This window comes from Mauremys reevesii, linkage group 1 (genome assembly GCF_016161935.1).
Source record: "Mauremys reevesii isolate NIE-2019 linkage group 1, ASM1616193v1, whole genome shotgun sequence".
Taxonomy (NCBI): Eukaryota; Metazoa; Chordata; order Testudines; family Geoemydidae; genus Mauremys; species Mauremys reevesii.
In genome coordinates, this window is record NC_052623.1 from 120,936,021 (window position 1) to 120,960,558 (window position 24,538).

The 24,538-nt window shown below is 44.3% G+C and overlaps 1 protein-coding gene across 1 annotated transcript in view; it reads right to left on the reverse strand.

Annotated features, from left to right (window-relative positions):
* The window catches only part of NPAS2 (neuronal PAS domain protein 2), a 234,864-nt gene that overhangs the window by 183,238 nt on the left and 27,088 nt on the right, over nt 1-24,538 (reverse strand). Inside the window, exon 3 of the mRNA XM_039519941.1 lies at nt 20,730-20,813. The gene's annotated coding sequence lies outside the window, so the exon portion shown is untranslated. The remainder of the gene's footprint in view (nt 1-20,729; nt 20,814-24,538) is intronic.

A 24,538-nucleotide genomic window follows, 5' to 3' on the forward strand; every position in this document is an offset into this window, starting at 1 on the left:
TGTTTAATTTTAGAAAACAGGTATTGAAAAAATTCAGATAAAGGCACATATAATGAAAAGGCAACTGTGCAGCTTTGCTATGCCTAGGTAGCGAGATCAGGAAAAAGAGGCTGCAGATTGCTTACACAGAAATGTATAGGTGCTTTCCCTCCCTTTTGGGAGCTCCTCAGGGATTCAGTGTTCCTTTTCTATGTTCCATCCTCCCTTTCATTTTGGAGAAGGGCAAGAATCTTTTCATTGGCAAGGTTCTGCCTAAGGGTCAGATGGGCACCTCAAGGAATAGTCTTTCAAGAGAGTTTGCTCTCCAAGGGGAAACAAAAAGCACGTCTATCCTAACCCCCCTTTTTTTTCCTTGCAAAAGCTGAAGTTATTACAAATGTTGATTTTGACACACATAGATGTTCAAATCCTCAGCTGGAATAAATTGGTCAATTACAATTTACACCAGCTGAGAATTTACTGTAACCTGCTGTTATTTCTCTTCTTGCCCAACTACTCTTTCTATTCACTTTTCTATACCACAAATGTATCTTATTCTGGGCCTGATTTTCTGCTGTCTGGCACCTGATGCAGTCATTTACACATCTGCAAAAAGAGTTGTCATAAACAGACAGCAAAGGGTTAAGAAGTTCACCTAGCCTAGCTGACACCTGACCAGAGGAACCAATGGGGGGACAAGATTTTTCAAGAGGAAGGAGGGAAATTTTCCTTTGTTCAGTCCATTAAATTCTGTGCCGGAGTGAAAAGATCAAGGAATCACCCAGAGTAGAGAGCATTAGAAAAGAAATGAATTAGCTTATGTTTATTTCCTTTTGTGACTTTGTCTTTTTGCATTAGAGGGATAATCAAATTGGGTTTTCTTTTGTGTACTAAGGTTTTTGCCCAGGGGGGACTCCTCTGTGTTTTGAATCTGTTGTCTGTGAGAGTAGCTTCTATTCTAATCTCTCAGAGGTATTTTCTGTTAACCCTTTTCCTTAATTAAAAGTCTTCTTTTTAAGAACCTGATTGATTTTTTTCCTTGTTTTAAGATCCAAGAGGTTTGGATCGGTGTTCACCAGGAAATTGGTGGAGAAGTCTCTCAAGGTTACCGAAGGAAGGGTTACAGTACTTGGGAGGAAGAGATTTTTGGAGGGAAGACAGAGTTTCCCCAAATGACTCATAAACAGCTGTTTTAAATGATTTGGGTGGTGGCAGCAACCAAATCTAAGCTGGTAATTAAGCTTAGGGGTTCTCATGCAGGTCCCCACATCTGTATCCTAAAGTTCAGAGTGGGGGTGAAACCTACGACAAGCATGCACAATGAATGTAAAATGTTCAATTCTGCTTGAGTAGCATTCTGCACAAGTGCAAATGACTATACAAGCAAAAGGCAGTGGAGAATCAGGCCCTCTATTTGTAAATCAGCATCTAAATGTCTGGTTCTATATAAAGCCCTGATCCTGCAAACACTTGTGCTCATGCTTAATTTTACACATGTGGGTGGAACCATAAAGTGGAACATGTCCATATTTTTTTTCAGGATTGGGGTTTACATTATTATTACTAATTAGTCGTATAATCTGGATTTCTTCATGTGGCAGAATGACATATTTAAATAAATCAAATAGGATACAGGTCAGGGTAGCTGTTACATTTTTCTTACTCTGAATTTTGAGCTTGACTGTTTCCAAGCTTTTATTTTAGGAAAGTAAAAGCTCAAAGCAGAAAGTAAACAAAAGAACATTTAAAAGCTAGTCACTATTGATTGTGAAAGCAGCAGCAGCAAATCGGAAGTAGGCACTATTTCTCCTTCTCCTCCGTCCTCTGCCGCCCCAGAACCTGTTGCTGAAATATAAATACAGAAATGACCTCCATTGAAGTCTGTGGAGTTTTGGCATCAACTTCAGTGGGAGCAAGATCAGACCCACGTCTCTAACCAATTAAGTTGGCATTTAGGCAGGATTTCACTCATTCTGGGAGGGATGGGATCCTAATAGTTTTGTTATATAAATCTATTCCTGCCACTAACACAACAACTGCCATCTACTCTTTACTCACACATAGGATTACAAGGCTGCCCAGAGGATTCAGGGGGCCTGGGGCAAAGCGGGGGAGCTGCGGTGCTTGTACTCACCCGGCAGCGGTCCGGGTCTTCGGCGGCATTTCGGCGGCGGGGGGGCCTTCAGTCGCTCTGCATCTTTGGCAGCACTGAAGGGCCCCCCGCTGCTGAAATGCCGCCGAAGACCCAAACCGCCACCGGGCCAGGGCTCGTGGGGCCCCTGCAGGGCCTGGGTCAAATTGCCCCACTTGCCCCCCCGTGAGCAGCCCTGAGGATTACAGGGCTCCATCTTGTAAGGGATTTAGCTTCTTCTTTAAAAATCAGTGGAGTCTGAGGGTATATTAAAAGGGTGAGAATGCTAAAAATGGTTTCTGACTAAAATGCCTTGCACTCAAATCTAGTGTTTTCCTGCATTTGGAAATATTTCCCAGGTAATGGTTTTTGCTTCCAAGATATGTGGTATAGATAGAAGAGTTGCTATTTTATTTTGGGCTATAATAAGGAAGATCACTAAAATAAATCCATTGGATGCTATAGAATGAAGAACTTAATACACACACATTGGGAGATGTACATTTTGGGGGGTTGGGGGCGTGAAAAGGCTTACATTAATATCAAACATAGCTCTTTCAGGGGATCCTGTATTTTCATTCAAGGAGAGCAGGGCAGTAGACTTTTTTTAAAGAGAGCTACTTGAGTTGTTAAATTACTAATTCTCAAAAAATGGAAAATATCTGTAATGCTGAATATTTTAGGCCAGTGTGTAGATCTGACAGTTCTAGTTAACTTTGATAGGGTTTCTTACCAATTAACACACAAGAATTTGAGAGGATATGGGGTGAAATCCTGATCCCATGGAAGTCAATGGCAAAACATCCACTAATGGAGCCAGGATTCCTCCCCGATATATCATATTTTTCTTGGGGTATGAGTCTGTCCTCTTATCTATAACTAGAAGCCTTTCTTATTTTTCATTTCATATGTTACATTTTGGGTTTGGAAGTGAAATTTTTTTTAAAAATGGTTTACTTTAATTGTTTTTTCCCCTTATGTTTTATATTGTAATATTCTCTTGTCATATCTTTTCCAAATTCCTAACAGAATAGCATAGTGTAGAGCAGTGGTTCTCAATCTTTCCAGACTACTGTATCCCTTTTAGGAGTGTGATTTTTCTTGCGTACCCCAGGTTTCACCTCACTTAAAAAAAAAATCAGACATAAAAATACAAAAGTGTCACCGCACACTATTACTTAAAAATTGCTTATTTTCTCATTTTATTTACATTACATTTTAGTTTGTACTGACTTCGCTAGTGCTTCTTATGTAGCATGTTGTAAAACCAGGCAAATATCTAGATGAGTAGATGTACCCCTGGAAGACCTTTGTGTACCCTCAGGGGTACGTATACCTTGATTGAGAGGCACTGCTGTAGAGCATATGATAAGGCTAAACAAGAACTCCCTAATGGGCCAGCATTTTGGTTAAATCCATTCTTATCACATTGTTAATTTAAATAAGGGATTGATTTTTATAATTTCTATCTGATCATCGGAATACATAGCACATTATAGAAATGAATAATTCCAAGAAAAATCCAGCTTCAGTTGTAGTCCTCTTTTACCCCATAACTCTTTCTGGCGGTCTTTGCCTATGTTGTGCTTCCTCACTATGGTTCTGAGCCTGTTCCCCTTGCAGTCAATGGAAAAAAAGTCTAATTAATTGGCCCCTACAGTCATTGATCAAGTTATCCAGAGAATATGCTATGAGAATTGATCAGAATAAAGGATGAAATTGTTTTGAATACAAATTATTTAGTCCAGAAGTTTGGAACAAATTAATCAATATATGAAATAAGTGGAAAGCACTTTATATATCCAAGGGACTCTCTCAGCATCATGGTTATCTCCTGAAGATTCTACTGAGCTGCATCTAAAACTGATCTGTAAATCACGAGTTTGCTTTAAAAAAAATATGAGAGAGAGAGAGAATGGTCAGGTTTTCAGAAGTGAGTTGCACTTTTCCATACTTAAAAATACCCCAAGCCTTTATGAAGAAGCTTAAGTCCGTTCCTATTAAGCAGAGTGTGTCAGCACACACTTAACTTTAAGTATGTGCATAAATCCATCCATATTCAAAGTTAAGTCAGTCTTTAAAGTTAAATGCATGAATATGTGCTTTGCTGAACCAGGACTAAATTATTCATTATTAACTGAGCTCTTTTGTTTAATTAAATTGGGCATCTTCTAACACCCGGTAAAAACTTTATATGACAATTAGTGAGTTTACATCCCTACAAATATAACACAAGAAAATTAATAATACGGCTAACATGATCTTTATTTCTCCAGAACTTTGGACAGATCCATGCTCTGGTTGCACAAGGAGACAAAATACTGTCTTAAACTGTCAGTTTGAGATACACCCTGTATAAGGGAATCCCAAGGTATTGTAGCTGGTTCTATGCTACTTGCTCATGGTGCTGTCAGCGCAGATCTAAGGAGGCAGGGCTGTAATGTGCTGTGCTTCAGAGAAACTGGGCTGGCAGAATGGCCCCCAGGCAGGGGTTACTTCTGGCATAAGTTTAGAGAAGCCTTGTGCTTCTCTAAATTATCTGTTGGGAGACAAACAGGATTCCAGTCCCTCTCTACCCCCCCTCCCACAAGATGGTGGAAAGCCACCTGTGTCTCCCCTGCTTATTAGGTGCACCTGAGGATTTGGCTTTATGATCTTAATAATTCTGGGATAAAATTATTTGATGCCCACCATCCTAACTCATACACAAAACTCCTCTTTGATGCCCACAAATGAAAAATAACTTATTCTTGTTCTGTGTTTGTGTGGTATAGGGGCTGTAGCCAACTGCAGATGAGAGGACAGATGGAGTTTTATGGTACATAAAGAAAAAAAACAGGTTCTGATAATAAGTCGTATGTCACACTTGTATGTTCAGCTACACAATTAAGATACTTCCTTTAAGCAAAGAGAAAAAAAAAGTTGCAAGAGAATTAGCATCACAGCATTTTGACTTAGCATTGCTGTAATGAAGTTAGCAGCATCAATTCTGCTATGGTCAATGAGTTGTGTACTTCCCTTAAGACTTTACCTAGAAAAACAGCCTTTCTGGTTTGCTGCCATAAGTAAGGTTTGTGAACTTTCTGGGATATACAGCAACTGCTTCTTGCTCTGAGAGGAGAATACTTTCCCCACACCCCAATGGAATGCCACTCTGGGCATTTTGTTGTTGTCCCTGGTGGACCCTTTCCCAGGAAATGGACTCATGAGAATGAAATTGGTAACTGTCCAACTTAAACTTCTCCAATTGAGAAATGACCAGAAAAGAAAGCAAGCACTTTCAGTGACACGGGGCAGGGGTTGTCCTACCACTCCATCACTTTCTGCTGACTGAAGGTGGGAGGCCTTTTGCTTCACACACCTCCAATCCACTCCCGCAAACTGGTTGGCATTTTTAGAAATTAAAGACAATTAAACTGATTTATAAGGTGAGCACAGGAACTGTCCACTTCCATGCTTGGGGCTGTGACGTGCATTTCCTCAGCCTTAAATCCACAAAGAAATTAGGACTGTGTGAAAAATTGCCTAGAACTCTGGGTAGGTGGATTCAGGGATCTTTTGTAATTTAGGCTGAGGCAAGCTGTGCAGGCACCACTTTGTCTCCCAAGCCAACCACACTCCTATGGAATCCTCTACCCTTTCCTTTCAGGTAAGACCCAGAGCTGTTTCACTCAGTGGTTTGGAAACACTTGTAGTTCACTGTGTACTTAGTAGAGCTGGTTGGAAAATTTTAACATTTTGCTAAAATGCTTCCCTGTGTTTTAAACCAGCTTGTGTAATTATGCTGAGAGGAAGGTTGCCACCAGCCCAGACTCTGATCTTACATTTTAATGTAACAGCTGTTACATGAAGGCCCCAGTATTACATCCACTAAAATCAATGGGAATTTTGCTATTGACTTCAATGAGAACAGGATCAGATCTTGAAATTGAAACCCTACAAGAAGCCGATCCGCAAAGTGTCCAGGTCCAGAACACCAGAAGCAGATACTTTTAATATGTGCTGTATCCTTGTTAGGGCCCTACCAAATTCATGGTCCCTTTTGGTCAATTTCACGGCCATAGGATTTAAAAAAACATAAATTTCATTATTTCAGTTATTTAATTCTGAAATTTCACAGTATTGTAATTGTAGAAATCTTGACCCAAAAAGGAATTGTGGGGTGGTTGCAAGGTTATTGTAGCGGGGTTGCGGTACTGCTACCCTTACTTCTGCGCTGCTGCTGGGAGCTGCGCTGCCTTCAGAGCTGGGCAGCTGGAGAGCGGTGGCTGCTGGCTGGGAGCCCAGCTCTGAAGGAAGAGCCACCGCCAGCAGCAGCACAGAAGTAAGGATGGCATGGTATGGTATTGTCACCCTTACTTCTGCCTGCAGAGCTGGGCCCTCAGTCAGCCACCACCACTCTTTGGCCGCCCAGCTCTGAAGGCAGCAGCGCAGAAGTAAGGGTGGCATGGTGTGACATTGCTACCTTTACTTCTGTGCTGCTGCTGGCAGGGTGCTGCCTTCACAGCTGGGCACCTGGCCAACAGCTGCCTTCCGCTGCTGCCCAGCTCTGAAGGCAGCACAGAAGTAAGAGTGGTAATACCATGACCCCCCCCTAAAATAACCTTGTGACCCCCCCCCCAACTCCCTTTTGGGTCAGGACCCCCAATTTGAAAAACACTGGTCTCTACCGTAAAAGCCCACAAAAGACCAGATTTCAGGGGGAAGACCAGATTTCACGATCCATGATGCATTAAAATTCACAGCAGCAAGAGAAAAAGTGATTCATTCTTATTCACATTTTGCTGCAATTAGTTTTAAACTGTTACCCAACAGTAACTGTGAGCCCTTTCCTCTAAAATGGTTTCAAGACTAGGTCTGGAGGCCAAAAAGCAACTGTCTGGAACCCTTACTCTCAGCATGTCTGTACAATCTCTGTTAACCTTAATGGAAGTTACTTGCGTGTATAGATCCTTATGGGTGCCGTTCAGATTCCAACATGAATATTTTTGATAAAGATGAAGTACATTTCCTTATCACTTTGTAATAATATTTTAGCCTCACATTAGAGCATAGTAAGGCAGCTGCTGCTTACTGAGCACCTTTCATGCAATACACTACTAGGAGCCTGATCCTGTAAAATGCTGTTTGCTGAGTGCGCTCAACTCTCACGGAAGCTCAGAGAAGACTGATGGCTCTCAGCACATCGTTGGACACATTCAGCACCATGCAGAACTGAGCCCTGTCCTCTTAAAAATTAGTCTGCCACAAAACAGTATTAGAGTATCGAATTTTCTTATTGTTTCCGGTAGTCCTTAAGGTCAAGATAATACCTAACCATAGCAATTGCACTGCGGCATGAGGAGGAATTAAGAACCTCCTTACCTCCTTCCTGGAGTTTGAACAATCAAGAGTAAGCAGTGCCCCAGAGTAAATGGGTGAGTAATGGCTCCCAAAGTGCATCTGCCAGCAGAACTGAGCTAGCACAGAGAGGTTAGAAATGTATTGTGCATAGAGGCCAATTAGACCATTGCAGAATGGAGGAAGCATGAAGGGATTGTGGCTTCCTGAGCCATAATTCCTTCCCTGAGATGCTCCATGCTACCCCTTATTATGGGTTATGTCACAGTCTAGCCCTAAAAGTAAGCAAAGTACCTGTATTTAAAAATAGAGAATTTAATCTATTACACATTTCCAGTTGATATATGTTCCTACAAGGAAAGAAGCAGCTACAACCACCCACTCTAGGAAGCTTGTTATTGAATCTTCAGCTAACAAACAGATTTGTTTCAAATGGTCTCTACAGGCAATTAAAAGGCTACAGTTAAAAGACTATAAGAAGGGCTAATCTGAGGACATGTAGAGTTTTGAGAGAGAAATTCCTAAATGTTTCCTTGTGTTTTTTCCTTAGAGGTTTGCTGAAAGTAAATGCTTGTGTCACATCTCATATCCCATCATTTTAGAAATATTTTATTATAATTATCAAATAAACATCTTAATCATGATATAGTTTCAGCATGTGATGCAATGAATACTGTCCCATTAGAAATCGGTAAAAAAAACAAACAAATCTTAAAATCTGATCACAGGCTACTATAATACATCTTATTGCTAGAGCGTAAGACACAACATGGTCCAATGGATAGGGCTTTAGATTGGAAAATAGGCCAGCCAGGTTCTGGCCTACTACTGACTGACTGTGTGACCACAGGTAAATCATTTGTGCCTCAGTTTTCCCATCTATAAAAAGGGACTAATAAAACTTATCCTCTGTTATAAAGCATTTTGAGTCCTCTGGCTAAGTATTGTTCTATACATGTTAAACAGCAACAGTATTCTTCTTTAATTATATCAGTCTTACATTCTTGGTTAAGATAGGGTGACCAGATGTCCCGATTTTATAGGGACAGTTCCACTATTCAGGGCTTTTTCTTATATAGGCACCTATTACCTCCCACCCCCCATCCTGATTTTTCCACACTTTCTATCTAGGCACCCTAGCTTAAGATGATTTAGGTCTTTGCTCGGATGAGCCCTGGGCTTTTCTCTTCTTCTTCTAACTCAAAGCATCTCTACTAATGCTACATAATTAAAAAACAACAACATAGAAACACTTCCTTTCAGAGCAGTTTTGTTTCAATTGCAGGTGGCCCACTGGTTCAGCATTTTTAATGATACCAGATATTTCATCTGGCTCTTAGCATGTGTAATTTTATATGTGAAAATAAATGATTTCATTGTTTGTTATTACAGGTAACTATTTAGGCAGTGCCCTGAGCACCTAAACCTGGTGATGGGAAAGAAAGGGAATAAAAAATGGGTACATATATACTTTGTAAGTTCAAGTATTACTACCCTAATAGGGAGGAGATGAGAACTATATGTCATTGTTTGTTCTTATATAGGAACTTTAATACTGGATCAGACTAGTGGTAAATCTTTAGTAAAAACAAGATGCTTCAGAGGAGGTGCAATCAACTCCCTAACAAACAATTATGGAATAATCTACTCATATACAAAATTTCTTCTTAACTCCAGGCCATCAGTGGTTGTCATACCCTAAGCCAGGGGTTCTCAAACTGAGGGTCAGGACCCCTCAGGGGGTCACAAGGTTATTACATGGGGGTCACAAGCTGTCAGTCTCCACCCCAAACCCTGCTTTGCCTCCAGCATTTATAATGGTGCTAAATATATTAAAAAGTGTTTTTAATTTCTAAGGGGGGTTGCACTCAGAGGCTTGCTCTGTGAAAGGGGTCACCACTACAGAAGTTTGAGAACCACTACCTTAAACCATGAGAGGTTTATTTTCCATATACACTTTTATTCTATCATACATAACAGTGAATGGTCTCATTAGCCATATAAGTGCTGACTCATCCTAGGCACTTGGCTTCAATAGGATCTCATGGCAGTAAGTTCCACACACATATTATAGATTGTATAAATAGCAGGCCACCCCCCAACCTCAGCTCTACCCACTCATTAGTGCACAAGGGCTGCACTGTCTTCTGGGCAGCATTCCTAAGGCTATGAACTCCAGCCATAGCTCCACTGAACCTTTACAGGAGCTTGCAGAGGATTCATTCAGAACTAGTAAACTAGTGGCCAGATACATCAGCAAGAGACAGTAAAATAGTGTCCAGATTACAGTTCAGTCTCAAGCCCTTTGCTTAGAGCTGCCTTTCTTACCACACAATGATTCTAAAAGAGACAAGCAACTCACATGACTTGGTCCTAAATAAGAGACCTTTACAGCTTCCAGCAAGTTAGGAAGGGAAGAGACACATCCTCCTACCTGGGGAGATTGCCCAGTATATCACCACAGTCTCTTTCTCCATTAACACCTCCTCCCCCACCCAAAAAAAAACCCAACCCAAAACCAACTACTTTCAGTATCTAGCCTCAGCCCCAATACTGAGTGCCAGCTAGCCTTATATAGTCCCAAAAAGGCAGCCAGTCACCTGATTCCCTGGTCACATGACCTATGGAGTCAGTCCTTCCTGGGGAATTCCATTTCCCAGAATGACTGCTCTCAAGTGGTCCCAAGGGCAACAATAGGTGTCCTAGGCCATGTGCTTTGTGCCTCAAGGCCCAGTTCATGGTTACAGAGCTCTAGCTGAGACCCCTGTTCCTCAGGATCTACAAAAGGAATTAGGTGTTGCAACACTGAGCTTTCCAACACCTAACTTTTAGGTGTCTTGAAAATTAATACACAAAGCTTGAGTTAGGTGCCTAGGCTCCCTATACAGTGAATGGGGAGGGACAGGCACCTGAGAACGTGATCCACAAAAGCCAGCATGCTAGGCACGGAGCTGCCCAAGCTAACCAAAGGAAGATGCTGGTGAGAGAGGTGACTGTTGCTGCCTGTGATCTGCAGCTGGGACCATGTCTCCTGGAGTCAGGCAGTTTAGTGGGTGAAGTGGTTACTGTAAGACACAGCTTGCCTGCTGGTACAAGCTTCCCTTGTTTATCACAGAAGTTGGAGCACTCAGCTATAATGTGAGAGACCATGGTTCAACTCCCCCTTCTGCATAAGGAGAAGGGAGTAGATCAGGGATCTCTCACCACTCAGGTGTATGCCTAACCAGTGGACTATAGAGTCAGTCTCACTCTTCCTGTGGCCCAATAAGTATTTAATTAAAGTAGAATGGCTTCACCAACAGAGAGTGAGAGAAATCTACCACAGACTGTCTGATGGCCCAGGGAACTCACCTGTCTGTGCTCATCTCATCTCCTAGCCAGGTGTGTGGGAGGGGATAGAATGGAAAGGGGAGAGGGGTCTCCTACATCCTGGATGAGTGCTTTAGCTGCTGGAGAGAGTAGCATGCATGCTCAGAGGCACCAACACAGGTGCCTAGGGGACTTTTACAGCAAAAAAAATAGGTGTTGGGTAAGTTTAGGTGCCTGCAGGGTTAGGCAGCAGCTGAGTGGGAGTGCATTGGATCACAGTCATGCCTAAATCTGGGCTTTAGGTACCAGCCCAAACTCCAATGCTGCTTCTCTTCAAGTTCTTTTTCCTTCTCCTGTTGAAATAAAAAACCACAGAGATGATCATAGATTCTGGCAGGAGATTTCAGGAGCTCTCTTTGAAGTCTGACAACAGAAATTGATGCCCAGCTTTATGGCAGGCTTTAATCTCTGACAATTAAATTAAGGGGCACAGATAGAAGATACTGCAATCATTACTTGTGGTGGGATTAGTTACCCTCAAATGGAAGGGAATTGCTACCTCTCATAAGGTTATTTAATATAGCTGTGTCCAATCACACACTAGATCGGGGTGGGCAAACGTTTTGGCCCCAGTGTAACATCTGGGTATGGAAATTGTATGGTGGGCCATGAATGCTCATGAAATTGGGCATCGGGGTGTGGGAGAGGGTGAGGGCTCTGGTGGGGGGTGTGGGCTCTGGGGTGCAGGAGGGTAGGACTGGGGTTCGGAGGGCAGGAGGGGGATCAGGGCTGGGGCAAGGGGTTGGGGCACAGGAGGGGGTCGGGCTGCAGGTTTTGGGCAGTGCTTACCTCAAGCAGCACCCAGAAGCAACAGCATGTTCCCCCCTTTGGCTCCTATGCGGAGGCACAGCCAGGCAGCTCCACCCCTGCAGCTCCCATTGGCCCTGTTGGCTGGCCACTGAGAGCTACGGGAGAGGCGCTTGGGGCGGGAGCAGCGAGCGGAGCCCCTGGTAGGCACTACACATAGGAGCTGGAGAGGGGATGTGCCGCTGCTTCTGGGAGCTGCACGGAGCAAGCCCCCAACCCCGCTCCCAGGCAGGAGCTTGAAGCCTGGATTAAACCATCTGAAGGGCCGGATGCAGCCCCTGGGCCGTAGTTTGCCCAAATCCCTGCACCAGATGGTCCATATAGATATAGACATTTAGGGATTCCTAAATGTCTGTGGTTTTGGGTCCCATTCTTCCTTCCTGACCTTATGAAGGGGTAATCGCTAGCAGCCAGCATTGATTTACCAAGAACAAATCATGCCAAACCAGCTTGATTTCCTTCTTGACAGGGTAACTGGTTTGATGGATAGGGGGAATTCAGTGGACATAGTGTACCTGGACTTCAGCAAGGCTTTTGACACAGTCCCACATGACATTCCGATAAGTAAGCTGGAGAAATGCAGGCTTGGTGGAACTACGATTAGGTGGATACATAACTGGTTAAACAACCGTAAACAAAGAGTAACTATTAATTAGAATGATGTCGGATTGGAGGGAGGTCTCAAGTGGGATTCCACAGGGATCAATTCTGGATCCGGTGTTGTTCAACATCTTTATTACTGACCTGGATGTAGGAATAGAGAGCAAATTTGCAGATGACAAATTTGCAGATGGGGGAGGGGTTGCTAACACTTTGGAGAATAGAGCTAAAATTCAGGGGAATCTTGATAAATTGAAGAAGTGGGAGAGACAATAAAATGAAATTTAACAAAGACAAATTCAAGGTGCTGCACTTAGGAAGAAAAGCCAAATGCACAAATACTGAAAGAGGGAAAACTGGCTTGGTGGTGGCACTGCCGACAAGGATCTGGGAGTTGTGGTTGATCACCACCTAACATGAGTCAGCAATGCAATTTGCTGTTGCAACCTAAAATTGCATTTGCTTTTTTTGCATTAACAGAGGCATAGCATACAAGTCATATGAGGTGATAGTACTGCTCTACTCAGTGCTTGTTAGACCTCCACTGGAGTACTGTGTCCAATGTATAGAAAGGATGTGAAGAAACTGGAAAGGATCCAGAGGCGAGTGACAAAGATGATCAAAGGGATGGAATGCAAGCCATACAGCAAAGGCCGAAGGAACTGGATTTAGTTTGGAAAAGATGAGATTGAGGGGGGACATGATAACTGTCTTCAAATACTTGAAAGGCTGTCATAAAAAGGATGGAGAAAAGTTATTCTCTCTTGCCATAGAGGGCAGGAGAAGAGGCAATGGGTTCAAACTACAGCATAGCAGATTTAGATTCAGTCTCAGGAAAAACTTCCTAACTGTAAGAAGAGCGGGACCATGGAACAAACTGCTTTGGGAGGTTTTGGAATCTCCTTCGCTGGAGGTTTTCAAAAGGAGGCTGGTTGGCCATCTGTCTTGGATGGTGTAGAAACAACCAATCCTGTATCTTGGCAGCGGGTTAGACTAGATGACCCTCTGTGGTCCCTTCTAACCCTATATTCTATTATTCTTATTGTTACTTCTGATATACAAATACAAGTGTAAGATATGTTAGTAATGCTAGGCCATGTACTAACCAATACACTTATCACAGGGACATATCCTGGGGTACATGGGAGTATCAAAAGCATTTTTAAATGCTAAGTGTCAAATATGCAGGGGGACTTCAAATCTTATTTATGCCACAGAGGAGAGCTACATGGTGGGTCTCTGCAGCTGACTGTGGATGGGAAGACGGTTAGCTGGCCAGTGGCAGATCCACTGGGCCAAGACCCCACATGAGATGAGCACTGGGTTATGTTTCCTGCTTCCCCCTTATATTTTAAATGATGGTTACGGCTCTGCCCAGTTGGTGCTGAGGATACTTCCCTCATCCCCATAATGTTTTCAGGCAGAGAAAATCCCTTTCATGTCACTGCTCTGTGCCTCAGTTTCCCCAGCTGTAAAATGACGATAATGTTGCTGACCTCATTTGTAAAGCTTTCTGAGATCTAATGAAAAGTGTTGGATAAGAGCCAGGTATAATTATTATTACTTGAGCTTTGCTCCATTCCCAGGATTTGTCCCACAGTAGCTTGTTAAAATCTTGTTTTAGATATCCAAATGGCAGGCTAAAGATGACAAATACATATTTAATGCATAGTTGTATTTCTCCTGGCTTCTGAGTGGCTGAATTAGAACCGTGTGACCAATTATAAATCCAAGTTATCATCTGGCTTAGATACTCTGTGCTTTTAAAAACAGGAATGCTCCAGAGCAGCATAGAAATCTCATTTTGGAGATCTCTCTAAATAAGATTTACAACACTCACATTTAAAAATCATGCTGTCTAATAAAAACTTGTGACTGTTTTCTTGTGCTGGGTAAAATATTGCCTGAGGATAAACAAACGTAATATCGAGTTTGTTAAATACTGCTGTTAGTCTGTGACTTTCTGGCATTTCATCTCATCGCAGGTCTCTGCTATATCTCACAGGCAATATTTACTACTTAATACAGTCAATATTTATAATTTATGATATACCAGTTAACATTTATATTGATGTTGTCAGATATTTGGCTGTGTGTGTGTATTCTCTCTGTGTGTCGTCCCAGCTCTGCGCAGACAGCTGGCACAGCAGACCTTGAGCAAACCGCCCAATGACCACAAGTTCCATTAAGGTATGAAGGCACCTGGCCAGGTTTATTGTCGATGAAGCAGGGTATTGGTGCCTCATAGCTGATACAAGTACACTCAATGCATGTAGAGTTGGACCTTGCAAAGGAAATTAAAACCAATAGTAAAAGGTTCTATAGCCATATAAATAAGAAGAAAACAAAGAAAGAAGTGGTACCGCTAAACACTGAGGATAGAGTGGAGGTTAAGGATAATCTAGGCATGGCCCAATATCTAAACAAATACTTTGCCTCAGTCTTTAATGAGGCTAATGAGGAGCTTAGGAATAATGGTAGGATGACAAATAGGAATGAGGATATGGAGGTAGATATTACCACATCTGAGGTAGAAGCCAAACTCAAACAGCTTAATGGGATGAAATCAGAGGGCCCAGATTATCTTCATCCAAGAATATTAAAGGAACTGGCACATGAAATTGCAAGCCCCCTAGCAAGAATTTTTAATGAATCTGTAAACTTAGGGGTTGTACCGTATGACTGGAGAATTGCTAACATAGTTCCTATCTTTAAGAAAGGAAAGAAAAATGATCCAGGCAACTACAGGCCTATCAGTTTGACATCTGTAGTATGCAAGGTCATGGAAAAAATTTTGAAGGAAAAAGTAGTCAAGGACATTGAGGTCAATGGTAATTGGGACAAAATACAACATGGTTTTACAAAAGGTAGATCGTGCCAAACCAACCTGATCTCCTTCTTTGAGAAGTATCAGAGGGGTAGCCGTGTTAGTCTGGTTCTGTAGAAGCAGCAAAGAATCCTGTGGCACCTTATAGACTAACAGACGTTTTGCAGCATGAGCTTTCGTGGGTGAATACACACTTCTTCGGATGCAAGCAGTGGAAATTTCCAGGGGCAGGTGTGTATATATAAGCAAGCAAGAAGCAAGCTAGAGATAACGAGGTTAGATCAATCAGGGAGGATAAGGCCCTGTTCCAGCAGCTGAGGTGTGAAAACCAAGGGAGGAGAAACTGGTTCTGTAATTGGCAAGCCATTCACAGTCTTTGTTTAGTCCTAAGCTGATGGTGTTAAATTTGCAGATGAACTGGAGCTCAGCAGTTTCTCTTTGAAGTCTGGTCCTAAAGTTTTTTTGCTGTAGGATGGCCACCTTAAAATCTGCTATTGTGTGGCCAGGGAGGTTGAAGTGTTCTCCTACAGGTTTTTGTATATTGCCATTCCTAATGTCTGATTTGTGTCCATTTATCCTTTTCCTTAGAGACTGTCCAGTTTGGCCGATGTACATAGCAGAGGGGCATTGCTGGCATATGATGGCATATATTACATTGGTGGACGTGCAGGTGAATGAACCGGTGATGGTGTGGCTGATCTGGTTAGGTCCTGTGATGGTGTTGCTGGTGTAGATATGTGGGCAGAGTTGGCATCGAGGTTTGTTGCATGGGTTGGTTCCTGAGCTAGAGTTACTATGGTGCGGTGTGCAGTTGTTGATGAGAATATGCTTCAGGTTGGCAGGTTGTCTGTGGGCGAGGACTGGCCTGCCACCCAAGGCCTGTGAAAGTGTGGGATCATTGTCCAGGATGGGTTGTAGATCCCTGATGATGCGTTGGAGGGGTTTGAGTTGGAGACTGTATGTGATGGCCAGTGGAGTCCTGTTGGTTTCTTTCTTGGGTTTGTCTTGCAGTAGGAGGCTTCTGGGTACACATCTGGCTCTGTTGATCTGTTTGGTACTGTAGTCTTGAGAATGCTTGGTGGAGATTTTCTAGGTGTTGGTCTCTGTCTGCGGGGTTAGAGCAGATACGGTTGTACCTCAGTGCTTAGCTGTAGACAATGGATCTTGTGGTGTGCCCGGGATGGAAGCTGGAGGCATGAAGGTAGGCATAGCGGTCGGTAGGTTTTCAGTATAGGGTGGTGTTAACATAGCGGTCGGTAGGTTTCAAGATCCATTTAGGGATTAATAACAAGAACTATTGTTATAAGCTGGAGAGGCATCAGTTGAAAGTAACAGAGGAGGAGAAGGACCTTGGAGTATTGGTTGACCTCCAGTGTCCAGGTCCTGGAGAGAGGGTTGGCTGAAAGCAAGTGCTCCTTGTATGACTGTTGCCTAATGGTCCCTCCCTGAAGGGAGGGCGTGAGTACTCAATGCTGACCTACCTTTCATAGGACTTTTGCCTCCTATTAGCCTGCGAGATTGGTTGTAGCCGCAACTTAACAGAAGCTTCTCTGAAGGACGAGGGCCTTAAACACAAAGAAATTGTGCCACAGGTGGGCTATTTGCTGACCATCTGAAAGAAGTGGGGTGTCTGGGCTCCACTGGAGAGCTGAGCTGCTTACATCTGGACTGGAGTGGTAGATTCATAGATTCTAGGGCTGGAAGGGACCTCAAGAGGTCATCGAGTCCAGTCCCCTGTCCTCATGGCAGGACCAAATACTTTCTAGATCATCCCTGATAGACATTTATCTAACCTACTCTTAAATATCTCCAGAGATGGAGATTCCACAACCTCCCTAGGCAGTTTATTCCAGTGTTTAACCACCCTGACGGTTAGGAACTTTTTCCCAATGTCCAACCTAAACCTCCCTTGCTGTAGTTTAAGCCCATTGCTTCTTGTTCTATCCTTAGAGGCTAAGATGAACAAGTCTTCTCCCTCCTCCTTATGACACTCTTTTAGATACCTGAAAACTGCTATCATGTCCCCTCTCAGTCTAATCTTTTCCAAACTAAACAAATCCAATTCTTTCAGCCTTCCTTCATAGGTCATGTTCTCAAGACCTTTAAACATTCTTGTTGCTCTTCTCTGGACCCTCTCCAATTTCTCCACATCTTTCTTGAAATGTGGTGCCCAGAACTGGACACAATACTCCAGTTAAGGCCTGACCAGCGCAGAGTAGAGTGGAAGAATGAATTGATGAAGATATTGAACAGAGCCAGTCCCAAAACAGACCCCTGCGGAACCCCACTTGTTATACCTTTCCAGCAGGATTGGGAACCATTAATAACGACTCTCCGAGTACGGTTATCCAGCCAGTTATGCACCCACCTTATAGTAACCCCGTCTAAGTTGTATTTGCCTAGTTTATTGATAAGAATATCATGCGAGACCATATCAAATGCCTTACTAAGGTCTAGGTATACCACATCCACTGCTTCTCCCTTATCCACAAGACTCATTGGCCTATCAAAGAAAGTTATCAGATTTGTTTGACATGATTTGTTCTTTACAAATCCATGCTGGCTATTCCCTATCACCTTACCACCTTCCAAGTGTTTGCAGATGATTTCCTTAATTACTTGCTCCATTATCTTCCCTGGCACAGAAGTTAAACTAACTGGTCTGTAGTTTCCTGGGTTGTTTTTATTTCCCTTTTTAGAGATGGACACTATATTTGCCCTTTGCCAGTCTTCTGGACTCTCTCCTGTCTCCCATGATTTTCCAAAGATAATAGCTAGAGGCTCAGATACCTCCTCTGTTAGAACATTTGGAGGATGCTGAGCAGTAGCCTGTGGGAGTTTAAGGTCCTGGCTCAGGTGGTGTCCTGGGGAATGAACTTGGGTGGTGAATGCGAGCAAGATCTTCTCACCCTCGAAGAAGGGGGAGTCTTGCATACCCAGAACAGTCGAACACCCTAGTCCTAAGGACATGGGGTGATAAGACAGTGACAATGTGTATCTGGAATGTCTTCTGAAGTGGATGACCAAGAATCATCCTCACCTCAGCAGCAGCAGCTCCTGGCAGCTCAGCACCAACAGTCAGCCCAGGATGTAGGGGCACAACAGCAGAGACATAATGGCCCGTATGCAATCTCAGACAGTTTCCAGGGTTTCCCCTCCAGGGACCGTAGACACAGCAACTGTGGTCATGCAAGTGAGGCTTGTGAAAATGAGCCCCGAGGATGCCCTGGAGGCTTTCCTCATGATCTTTGAGGAAATGGTGACAGCAGTCCAGTGGCAATGAGAGCAGCGATCCATCTTGTTAGAGCCATACCTGACTGGGCCAGCACAAGCTGCATACTGAGGGCAGGGCACAGAGGCCGCACAAAGCTATGCCCAAACTGTAACATAATGTGAAACTGTGGTGTCTAGACACTAGGTGGTGATATGTGTAACATACCTTACTTGAGCACACAACAGCCATTCCGGGCATTGACTTAAAGCAGTGGTTTTCAAACTTTTTTTCTGGGGACCCAGTTGAAGAAAATTATTGATGCCTGCAACCCAGTGGAGCTGGGGATGATGGGTTTGGGATGTGGGAGGGGCTCAGGGCTGGGGCAGAGGGTTGGGGTGCAAGAGAGGGTCAGGGCTCTGGGCTGGGGGTGCAGGCTCTGGGGTGGGGCTGGGGATTAGGAGCTTGGGGTGCAGGAAGGGGCTCCAGGTTGGGGGGACACCTCAGGGCTGGGGCAGGGGATTGGGCATAGGGTTGGGGCATGAACTTACCTCCAGCGGTTCCCGGTCAGCGGTGCAGCCGGGGTACAGAGGCAGGCTTCCTACCTGTCCTGGCACTGCGGACCACGCTGAGCCTGAAGTGGTCAGCAGCAGGTCTGGCTCCTAGACAGAGGCTCACAAGCGGTTCCATGTGGCCCTCACCCACAGGCACTGCCCCCCCAGCTCCCATTCCCGGCCAATGGGAGTGCAGAGCTGGTGCTCAGGGCAGGGGCAGTGCGCGGAGCCCCGTGGCCCCCTGTCTAGAAGCTGGACCCTCTGTTGGCTGCTTCTGGGGCGCAGCGCAGTGTCGGAGCAGGTAGGCACTAGCCTGCCTTAGCTGGGCAGCACCGCCAATGGGACTTTTAACGTCCTGGTCAGCAGTGCTGACCAGAGCAACCCAGTGCCTGACAAGCCATGACCCAGTACTGGGTCGCCACCCAAACTTTAAAAAACGCTGCCTTAAAGGGTCTTATTGTGATCACATCTGGTGTATCTCTCTGGGAAGGAAGTTCGGTAGACAGTCCATGTCTGGTACAGAAGCCTGACTTGCTAGTACCTGCCCTGCAACCGACCGTAAACAAGGAGTACATGACATGGGCAGCTATGTTGGTCTGCCTTGATATCACAGTTAACCCTACTTGATTACCAGACATCAGGTAGGGTCTCTGCCTCTTAACTGCACCTTAACCACAAATTTTAGACAAATTTAGATTCAAAATTCCTCCCAAAGTTTGTGGGTGTTTCACTCTGGGGTTTGGTTCTGGCCCTTCTCTAATGGAGGTCAAAGAACCTCTCTCTAGGATTAAGAGCTAGTAGCAGCATTTTTAACTGTTTTGTTTCTTTCCGCTGTTAGATGTTTTGCAGTGCAGAAATGGGAATGTGACACTAAGGCTCTGATTCAAATTATTAATGGCAACTACAAATTCAAGTTTGGATCAAGCTGCAAACTTTTTCCAAGGTCAAGGGGTTAGGATGTGGGACTCTACTTTATGCCTGATTAAGTCAGAGTAAGAATAGGATGGTTTCCTTAACTATGATGCAGTTAAAGGGAGTAATAGATTTATGAGTCTTATGAGAGTTAACGGTAGTACAAAACCACCCAGCAAAAGAAGTGTGAAATAAAAATGAATATACAAAAATTTCATTCCTAAAACTGCTCACTGAGTCATTGTCCGTGCTGTTGAAAAGCCTTGTAATAGAGAGTGGCAAAGTCAAACACCTATTCTTAGTGACCCTTACCTGTGTGTTGATTTGGGGGAAATCTGTCTGTAGAACTTACGAATTCTGGTTAATAGTATGTAGCTGTGTTGCTATGAAAACTGCTTCATCACTGAAGACCCTATGAAAATGTGGAATTCACCATTGCAGGTGTGACCTGCAGCAGATGCATACCAGAATGAGGACAATGGGGAGTACTTAACTTTAATGACTCTGCTCTGATCACACAATAGTTGTGCTGTTAATTACAGCCCTGCCAAATTCTTGGGGAAGGCACACATCCAGTTGGATTTTTAGGGCATTGTTTATTAGGTGGCCATCTTGTTCTGGATAAGAACAAGGTAACCTACATTTTGTGACAGTTTCTTGTTCCCCTATTCTGGGCAAAAGGCGGGAAAGTGAAAAGAGTGGGAATCAGTTGTTGCTAAGTAACCGATTTCTATATAAACAAATGAAGGAAGGGGCCAGGGACTCGAACACTGGAATCTTTGGGGCTCAGGTGTCTAAAAGCTTTCTCTCTCTGTGGTGTGGAACCTTCCACATTGCAGTAGTCACTCACCGAACAAAGTAGTCATCTTTGGGTTTATTACTTATTTTATTTTGGGAAGCAGACATACACTCTCCAACTAGATCCGGTTAGTTAGATCTGACACTCAGCTGTAGACGACACGGCGAGGGATAGGGTGGGCCTGAGATAGGGTTACTTACCTGTCTTCGACACCTGTAATCCACCGTTGGTGTCCATCGCTGATCTCACCAGTCCGGATTCTGTAGCCTCGCCACCGGCAGTACCTGAAGGAGGTAGAAAAACATCTTTGCTTTATTGAGTGTGTGTGTGCATGTGTATGCTTATATTCCAAATCTCCAATGTTCTTAATCCATCCCCCCCACCGCCTTCGTTCTCCTTTAGTAAATAGTGTTGTTGTGAGTTCATATCCGTGTGATGGTTTCTTTTATTCCAGCTCTGCTAGATGGGCTTAAGGGGGGTTCCAGCAGGAGGTATACTGGTCAGATCAGCTCCCTAAAAATCCTTACAGTGTTATCGAGCAACTGCATCCTAGGATAAACCAGTTTTCTCTACTTAGCTTCCTCTCCCCTCTACCGTGGGGCTGGTGTTTGGAAATTTTCCATTCTCCTAACAAGACAAAAAGATAGACATGACAAAGCAGGGGTTCAAGAAAGGACTCCATGGGGGCAGAGGGGAAGACGGAGAATGATGCACAGGAAGCTTCGGCAGGAGAAAGGAAGGGGTTGGCCTAGGCCAAGGTCAGAAGAAGAGCTGGGGGAGAGAAGGCTCCATGTCTCAGAACACAAGCCATGCACTGGAGCAAAAGGATTCCGGATGGGCCCAAAGGACCCTGACCCCAACCCACAGAATGCTCTGGAGTTAAATTCCCACTAAGCAGTGCAGCCATGCAGCATCCTATTAGGTGCTCAGGGCTGCAGTGGGGAGAGGCACTGCTGCGGCCTTGGGGGAGGCGTCCCTCCCCCAGCCCCAACCTAGCTCCGGTCTGGACCTGCGGAAGCCAGGGGAGAGGTGCCCTGGCACTAACCCAGCCCAGCCCTGGACCTGCCGTGGCTGGGGGAAGAGGTGCCCCTCCCCTGGTCCCAACTCAGCTCCAGAGCTACCATGGCCTGGGGAGAGGTGCCTATCCTGCGCCCGCAGCCCAGGAGCTGCCATGGTAGGGAGAAATGCCTCTCCCCCCCGAAGCCTGAGGAGTAAAGACTGTGTTTGACTATGTGTGGAGAATGGGCCTAGGGTGAGAAGACAGGATGCGTCCAGGGACAGGTTTGAGGGGATGGGAAGGAAGGGGTCAAGTTTAGGAAAAATGGACAGAAAATTACATTACTGGCAGTCATCCCTCACTGTTGTTCCTGGGGCTACTGCCTTTGTGTGTGCAGTTTACATGTGCAGTGGGCCTACAATAGATTCAGTACTGGATAATTATTTATTAAACGCTCATGTGCCATGTTCTGTGCAAAGAAGATGCAATCCTTGCCCCAAGGAGTTTATAATGTACATCAGACATAGACAAGACTATGCATATGCAGAGCACAGATTGAAGATCAATTTCTCTTTAATATATTTTTATATATACATGATTTGTATACAGGATATTTATACATCTGTGTAATAGAAATACAGTAATTCAGGACCTCTTCACACACTTACTAGCCCATGCAGAAATAGATCCCCATTTCATTTTTGATTCTGGGACAGTTAATTAAAAAATCAGGGCCAGATCCTCAATAGTGTTAATTGATTTATCTGTATTGAAATCCATAGACCTACACCAATTTACACCAGCTGAGAATTGGGTCCTCACAGTTTCCATCCCAGATGCTGGTAAATTCATGGAGGATTGGTCCATCAATGGCTATTAGCCAGGATGGGCAGGGATGCAAAACCATGCTCTGAAGTGTCCCTAGTCTCTGTTTGACAGAAGCTGGGTTGGGTGATGGAGGATGGATCACTTGGTGATTACTTGTTCTGTTCATTCCCTCTGAAGCACCTGGCATTGGCCACTGTTGGAAGACAGGATACTGGGCTAGATGGACTGTTGGTCTGACTCAGTTTGGCTGATCGTATGTTAAATTCTGTATCCATCTCTTTCATTCTCGAATGATAAGCAAAGGCACCACGGAATCCAGTCCAGGGCATTGCTGAACCCCTTGAATTCTCATTGACATCACTGGGAGCTGGTGAAGGGTTTGAGCACCTGGCAGGAACCAGTTACTGAATTTGGTTTCTAAACTTGTACTTAAAATTCTCAATAGGTGTTAGGCATTATTGTACTTCTGTTTGTGTGATAATGTCCCCTATAGGTGCCGACTCCATGGGTGCTCCGGGGCTCAAGCACCCCAGAAAAGAAATAGGGGGTGCTTAGAACCCACCAGTCACAGTGGTTACAAGGCCCAGGGCTGGCCGCCGATCAGTGAGCAGCTGGCGGGAGGTGCCTGGGGGAGGGGTGGTGGAGAGGAGAAAGCATCAGGTGGGGGAGCCCTCAGGGGAGGGGGTGGAGCGGGTGCAGGAAGAAGTCTAGAGGGTGGGGTGGAGCAGGGGGTGCAGCACCCACCAGGCAAAAGAAAAGTTAGTGCCTGTGATGTCTCCTCTGTCTACGCTTCTGTTGAGTATAAGGGAGATAGGCAGGATTGTGTTATCTCTCAGCCTCAGCTTGGCGCAGTATGCTGTGGTGTCACTTTTCAAACAAAACTTGAAGACTTGCTATATCTGGGCAATTTTCATTTCTTACTTTACTCCCTCTCTCCCCTCCCCCTGTAACCAAGATGAAAATGTCAATCTCTGTTTTGGACTCCCAAGATATGACACAATGTCAATGTAATTTGTTTTTAATCTGGGTGACTAACTGTTATCTGACACTTGAAATGCTATGTCTTGACATTGTTCCATCAAACCCAAGTTAACTTACTAGTGAGATTCAGCATCAGAGTTAGAAACTTAATAAGTCTCTTAACACTGTGGAATTGTAACTTTAACTCTGGGTGATAACATTTCCCCTAACCTGTCCTTCACTACCATTTTCATGTATGTACAACTAGAACCCCTTCATTTGAAAGTCATTTTTGTTATTTCTAATGCTGATCAAACTCCAGGTCAGGTAAACTATTATTAGGAACATGTTTCTTTATAACAAGTAGTTTAGCATCAAGCAATGAGACATGTCTGGCTCTGCCTTTCTGGAAGTTTGCTGTTTGCCTTGGGTGAGTGCCAAGGCACAAGGCTGAAGGCAGAGGCCCTTCCATAACCAGCCCAGAAGTGCAGTAGCCCTCCAGACATGCACTGCCATGAGCATCTCATTGCTGTTATGAAATGAAACATTTGAACCAAAATGAGGACAGACTTGGGCCTGCGCTGGTGCTTGTTGACATGGATACAGGGATGCTGGAACAAATTGTATAGTGGGGGTGCTGAGAGCCATCCAACTAAACTGCAGACTGTGATATAATGTAGAAGCAGCAAAGAATCCTGTGGCACCTTATAGACTAATAGACGTTTTGCAGCATGAGCTTTCGTGGGTGAATACCCACTTCTTCAGATGCAAGCAGTGGAAATTTCCAGGGGCAGGTGTGTATATATAAGCAAGCAAGAAGCAAGCTAGAGATAATGAGGTTAGATCAATCAGGGAGGATGGGGCCCTGTTCCAGCAGCTGAGGTGTGAAAACCAAGGGAGGAGAAACTGGTTCTGTAATTGGCAAGCCATTCACAGTCTTTGTTTAGTCCTAAGTGTTTAGTTTAGTGTTAAATTTGCAGATGAACTGGAGCTCAGCAGGTTAGGGGAAACTGCTGAGCTCCAGTTCATCTGCAAATTTAACACCATCAGTTTAGGACTAAACAAAGACTGTGAATGGCTTGCCAATTACAGAACCAGTTTCTCCTCCCTTGGTTTTCACACCTCAGCTGCTGGAACAGGGCCCCATCCTCCCTGATTGATCTAACCTCGTTATCTCTAGCTTGCTTCTTGCTTGCTTATATATACACACCTGCCCCTGGAAAT